Source organism: Mytilus galloprovincialis, chromosome 5, assembly GCF_965363235.1.
Source record: "Mytilus galloprovincialis chromosome 5, xbMytGall1.hap1.1, whole genome shotgun sequence".
NCBI classification, from domain to species: Eukaryota; Metazoa; Mollusca; class Bivalvia; order Mytilida; family Mytilidae; genus Mytilus; species Mytilus galloprovincialis.
The window spans coordinates 65,283,776-65,290,386 of record NC_134842.1 but is presented as its reverse complement, the minus strand read 5'-3'; the positions used below and the strand labels follow the sequence as shown (position 1 = coordinate 65,290,386).

Sequence of the window (6,611 nt, the reverse complement as noted above, 5' to 3'; positions counted from 1 at the left end):
TTAAACAATTTCATCCATCGGATTCGTTTGTTTAAATATGTTAACTCGTAAAAACCATGGTATATATAGTACTTAAATGTAATTATTTTTGATTACCACTCAATTTTCAATTGACGAAAAAGCGTAATTTAAGTGGGACATTGTAATGTGTATAACGACAGTTGACAATGTGTTTGTATGTAACTTCTGTAATTTTTAATTTTCAGTCAATATTGCCAAAGAAATGAAAACAAAATCTCATTCTTGTAAATGATGTCAATATAGCTATTTGCGAATTTGCATCTTCGGAAACTATCAATCTCGGAGAAACAGGTGCAAAACCATTTTTGTGACAAAAAGGAATTGACCACATTTCAGGTCGATTCACTGCATTGTGTTTTATATACATGTCAGTGGCTGATCATTTTCATAAGTGTTCTGGAACTCATTCGTCGTTTATTCTTCATGTGATCATCATTTTATATTATTAACGTTTCATTGCGTACATCGCTTTATGTGCGCCAGTTTTAGGAGTTTTATACAGGACAGTGTAGGAATCCGTGTTACTTTCCCCTCTCTTCTGAGTGACGAAAACTGCTCAGCGAGTCGTGTGCACATCTACAAGGAATATTCATCGGACACGTTGTCCAAAGGAACAATTCGTGGCTAACCACAGCGTGAGTTACATTTAAAACATTACAAATCATGTCTTTACATCAGCGATGAACTGTTTTAATATATTTTCCTATGTTATAAAGAAACTATGAACATTTAACCGTTCAAACTGTTCGTATCTGCGATAACATAATTAGATTCAAGACAGAACCCGACGTGTGCAAGAATATTCATCTATTTATCATTATAAAGAACATTAACAGCTTTATATATCTACGAACTGTTTTATAACCGTATTTTAATTGATTTTAATTATCATTGAACACATTGTAAAATTGTATTTATATTTGTATTTTCAGTTTTTCACCATTTGGATTGGTAGTGAAATAAAAGTCAGCTCCTGATTGTTTTATCTTTGCTTAAACCTAGTCATCTTGGTTACACTCACTGGTCCGGCCAGTACAGTGAAAAAGCTACAAATTGCCTGCTGTTTTTATTGGATAACGTACGCCACTCCACAACAGTCAACAGACCAATAACGTAGTTTCAAGGAGAACGTTTCGTGCTTGTAAATTGACAACAACTTGGTCTACACATCTCCTGATCAGGAAATACAACGGAGCATCGTTCGTAGCTGTTACATTGACACAACGAAACAAACATTGCCGATTTACATCATGGATCCCAGTCACGCGGAACAGCAAGGAGAGGTTCAGCCCCCAGAGGGAGATGTCACTGAAGAACCTATAGAGAATCCGTCTATAACCACACATGTAGATGAAAATCCCGAGACGAGGCGAGTACGTGACCTCACAGAAAAAGGTAAAGGAGTTTACACAGAAAAACGTAACAAGTTCTGTGAGGAACTAGAGGCCCTTTGGTCAGATATAACAATCCAGTTATTGGAAATCACCACACCTCCCAATGAACTTCAACAAGTCTTAACAATTCAGGACAATCTTGTAAAAGCCTGTACAAATTATCGTAGGCTAACAGACGAATATCTGGACTTCCTAAAAAGGACCAGAACGTTGGACAGTCAAAAAGACATAGACGCATGTAACCTCACATTGGATCTTCGTCTGTCCAAAGTGGAACTGGCCATGGAATCTCTACACGAGCATCGCCTTGCCCTCACTAAAGATAAATCTACAAAAACAAAGACATCAAAAGGCAAGAAAACCTCACACAGTGGGAGCTCCAACGTCTCTGAAATGTCAAGTCTTGCACGGAAGAAGCGTGCCAAAGCAGAGGCTACCAGAACTCAGATAGCCTTTGCTGAAAAACAGGCCTTGCTCCTAAAGCAGGAGGCAATGATAGAAGAACAGACTCTTTTCAAGCAAAATGAAATAAAGGCCGAGGCGGAACAAGAAGCCATCAGAGCAGATCAAGAAGCCACAAGCAGAAAAGCTGAGGCGGAGCAAGAAGCCATACGTAGACATGCTGAGGCTGCACACCAGAAAGCTGAAATGAAACAAGAGGCCATACGTAGAAATGCTGAGGCTGCACACCAGAAAGCTGAAATGAAACTGAGGCCATACGCAGGAAAACTTTAATGGAACAGGAGGCTGCACGTGCAACACGAGAAAAAGCCGAAATTAAAGCTGCTATGAACATTCTAGAAGCACAAAGAGAAGCTGCAGCCGCAGAAGCCGAGGCTCGTGTCCTGGAATACGATGACAGCCAAGCGTTTAGCGATCTCCCTGACGAAAGGAAGACCCGCTCCAGCGTGTGCAAGATTTCGTCAATAAACTTCCTGTATCAACTGCTGTAAAGGAAGTAACAGGACCTGTTAAAAAACAAATCCTGTTAAGATTGAGCTGAGTCATGAAGCACCAGCGTTCGTGCCATCCGTGGCACTGAACTTGCCATCACAAACACCTGATGTCTTGCCTACACATTCTAAGTCACCAGAAGTTGATGTATTCCCAGATCTGGGAACACTAACTGGCATAGGAAAACAGGGCGTTTCAGAAAAGATCCCTGTCTTACACCGAAAACAAGGTGTTATAGAAGAGATCCCTGTCTTACACCAAAAAGAAGGCGTTATAAAAGAGACCCCTGTTGCACACCAGCAACATATCAATCCAACGTCGGAGATAACTAGATTTCTTCTACGCAAAGACCTAGTATTCTCCAGGCTAACAAATTTTAATGACCAGGCAGAATCCTTCCATACATGGAAATCTAGCTTCAAAAACGTCATAGACGAATTACAAGTTTCTGACTCGGAACAAATAGACTTACTGATTAAGTGGCTAGGGCCAGAGTCTGGTAAACATGCCATAAGTATTAGGGCATCAAATGCTAACAACCCTACTAGAGGCCTACAGAGGTTATGGCAAAGACTAGATGAGCGATATGGTGCTCCAGAAATGTTGGAAGCCTCTCAGGAGTAAACTTGACAAATTCCCAACCTTGACAAAAAAGGACAACGCACGTCTCTATGAACTGTCTGACATTCTATCAGAAATAGAATACCACAAGGAAAATCCCAAGCTGGGATGTCTGCTAGCTTATTTTGATTCACCGACCGGAATAAACCCTGCCTTTTAAAAACTACCCTATGGACTTCAGAAAAAGTGGATTACAAGGGCGTCTAGATACAAATCTAACCACGGCGTTGCCTTTCCTCCTTTACATAGTTATATGCATTCATCAGTGAAATCAGTAGAATTAAAAATGATCCTGGATTCATTTTTGGGTCAAGAGTCACACCAAGTACGAAAGGTGCTGCGCCAAGGTTCACACCTCAGCCTGGAACAAAAATAAACGTTTACAAAACTGCGGTCGAACAACGATCTGGAGAGACTGCACAGCAACAAAATCTGTGCATAATACACAATACCGAACATTCGCTAAATGAATGTCGTGGGTTCAGAGCTAAAACTATAGAGGAACGCAAGGAACTGTTGAGGCAAAATAATCTTTGTTACAAATGCTGTGATTCGACTATGCACAGAAGTCGTGATTGCAACGCGAGTATCAGTTGCAATGAATGCGGAAGTAAACACCACACCACAGCATTACACACAAATCGAGCGTACCAACCCAAAGGTGCACCGCCTTCACCGCCTACATCAGTCGACGGCGGGGAGCAACTTGAGTTAGCTGAAACCAAGCTAACCTCTGTTAGTTCAACTTGCACAGGTATCTCCAAAGACGGCAACAGTAGTAAATCTTGTGCAAAGATACTTCCTGTGAATGTCTTTCACAAAAATAATCAGGACAAAGTAATTCGCATGTATGCAATTATTGACGACCAAAGCAACAGGTCTCTCGTGGCTCCTGAATTCTTCAGTCTATTCAACGTACAGGCAGAAACAAAAAACTATTTGTTATCCACATGCTCCGGCAGTAAGGTTACTTCCGGTAAACAAGGAAACGGCTTTGTCGTGAAGTTTGTACAAGACAATACTAAATTCAATCTGCCTGAACTGATTGAATGCGTTAACATTCCCAATAATCGGAACGAAATTGCTACACCTGAGGATATATTGCAATATCAACACTTGCAAAAACTACAAAAACATATTCTTCCGATTGATGGAAAAAGCAAAATCCAAATTCATTGGAAGAGACCTTATAGAGGCACATCATGTTCTTCATCAACGTCTAGGATCACCAAAGGCTCCATTTGCGCAAAAGTTAAACCTGGGTTGGATTATTGTTGGAGAAATACGCTCCGATAAGCAACATGTTCACCTGAACTCACTACAAAGGAAACAAATCCAACTTGCAGTGTTGTGAAACCACACACAAAGAAATTACCTGAGTGTAATAAAACCAACACCCAGTCACATGAAATTCAAACTGATTCGTTCAAACATTATCCCCGTTTACATGGGCAACCGAAAACGAAATCAGCGACTTCAATCGTCAGATTTGCAGAAGCCGAAAAGTTCACTTCGAAAGCAACGCCACCAAAAGTGAATGCCGACAAAGAAAAGTACATCCGAAAACATTCAATTCCCAAGGAAAGCTTAAATTCGCCTTTGGATACACAAGGACAAAAGGAAAGCAGAATACACAATTTCGACTTAAGTCACCGAGAAAAGGAACATAGCACCTACTGGTCTACTGTATGCCATAAACGTAAAGGAAAGCGTCCGTTTCGCAAGACGTCCTCATTGGATCGCATATCTGTGTCGAAAGGAGTTTATTCCATCAGAACTATAGCCCTTGAATTGGATCTTAGATCGCCGCAATCTCGTCGGAAACACCGCCTTATCTAGAATAGAAGCTGTGTAATACCCAGCCTCCCGCTGGACTACTTCTAAGTGGAACTTTGGACTGTTGTTATATATATATAACATTTTATTTGTTTTTTATAATGGAATAGTGATGTCAGATAAACCTCAGACGGGGAGTGTTCTGACACTCATTCGTCATTTATTTTTCATGTGATCATCATTTTATATTATTAACGTTTCATTGCGTATATCGCTTTATGTGCGCCAGTTTTAGGAGTTTTATACAGGACAGTGCAGGAATCCGTATTACTTTCCACTCTCTTCTGAGTGACGAAAACTGCTCAGCGAGTCGTGTGCACAACTACAAGGAATATTCATCGGACACGTTGTCCAAAGGAACGATTCGTGGCTAACCACAGCGTGAGTTACATTTAAAACATTACAAATCATGTCTTTACATCAGTGATGAACTGTTTTAATATATTTTCCTATGTTATAAAGAAACTATGAACATTTAACCGTTCAAACTGTTCGTATCTGCGATAACACAATTAAATTCAAGACAGAACCCGACGTGTGCAAGAATATTCATCTATTTATCATTATAAAGAACATTAACAGCTTTATATATCTACGAACTGTTTTATATCCGTATTTTAATGGACTTTAATTATCATTGAACACATTGTAAAATTGTATTTATATTTGTATTTTCAGTTTTTCACCATTTGGATTGGTAGTGAAATAAAAGTCAGCTCCTGATTGTTTTATCTTTACTTAAACCCAGTCATCTTGGTTACACTCACTGGTCCGGCCAGTACAATAAGGTTTGGACAAGTACTGTTAAAGAGGGGACCCAGTGATAGACCCTATCAAACGTCCTCTGCATGTTACTCTAGCCGATTTCTATCATCATAACCATGATAAAGGCATTAAAGAAACGTTAGCCAGTGTGTACTGCAAGTATTTTTTGTTTACTATTAAATAAATAACATTTCTTCTTTAAATGCACTTTTCTTTCTTGTCAGAGCACTTAAATCAATTTGTGCATGAATTAAATAGGGCAACCTTAATATAGTGTCAGCTCTCTGTCATAACGGCCACTCAAGTTAAAACGACAAATTTGACTAATTATATGAAGAGCTGCCATTACAAAATGGCGTTGATTTGGAACCTTCTGATTTTTTTCCATTTAAGACATAGCAAAAGAACAAGTGGCCTTGACCTTTTCACATCCATAAACTTTCATATTGTGTATAGTATTTCACTATAGTATATTACAGAATTATTTTCTAAAGTATAAAACACCAGTTTGTCAAATTATTTCAATATTTTTTCTATCTAAAAAACTAAATTCAAGCGCTGAAACAGTGTTTTTAATTTTGCATCTTAAAGGTTAATATGTATTTTGTGAAAATTAGTATCTAGTTATAGATAAATACATATGGTATATTCGCAAAGTCTGGACAGAGCAGTAATAACACAAAATATACTATAGTCACCCGAGGCGAATGCGAGGTTTAAAAAAAATTGAGTGTAAAACAAAGTCAGTTTGGTGCATGAACATTTTTTTAGTAGGATAATCCTGGTAAAAAATTTAACTCATTGATTTTTTAAGGGAAGGATGAAAAATTATACAATGCAATGCCAATTTTCTAATGTTGTAATTCAAATTTAGTCATGATCCTTATATAACTTTTAAAAGCGACACACAATAGCTCAAGTATTCATAAAATAGGGAAATGAATTAATCTCTTAGTCATCATATGCCGATTCAGTACGCGTATTAGCATTACAAGACACTTCCCTTTTTTATAAGAACAA

The 6,611-nt window shown here is 38.5% G+C and overlaps 1 long non-coding RNA gene across 1 annotated transcript; it reads left to right on the top strand.

Moving 5' to 3' along the window:
- Window positions 1-4,979: 4,979 nt before the first annotated feature.
- On the top strand, window positions 4,980-5,549 carry LOC143074652 (uncharacterized). The gene is made up of 2 exons (XR_012977989.1): window positions 4,980-5,207; window positions 5,505-5,549. It is a non-coding gene; the product is annotated as an uncharacterized LOC143074652 (long non-coding RNA).
- The last annotated feature ends 1,062 nt before the right edge of the window (window positions 5,550-6,611 follow it).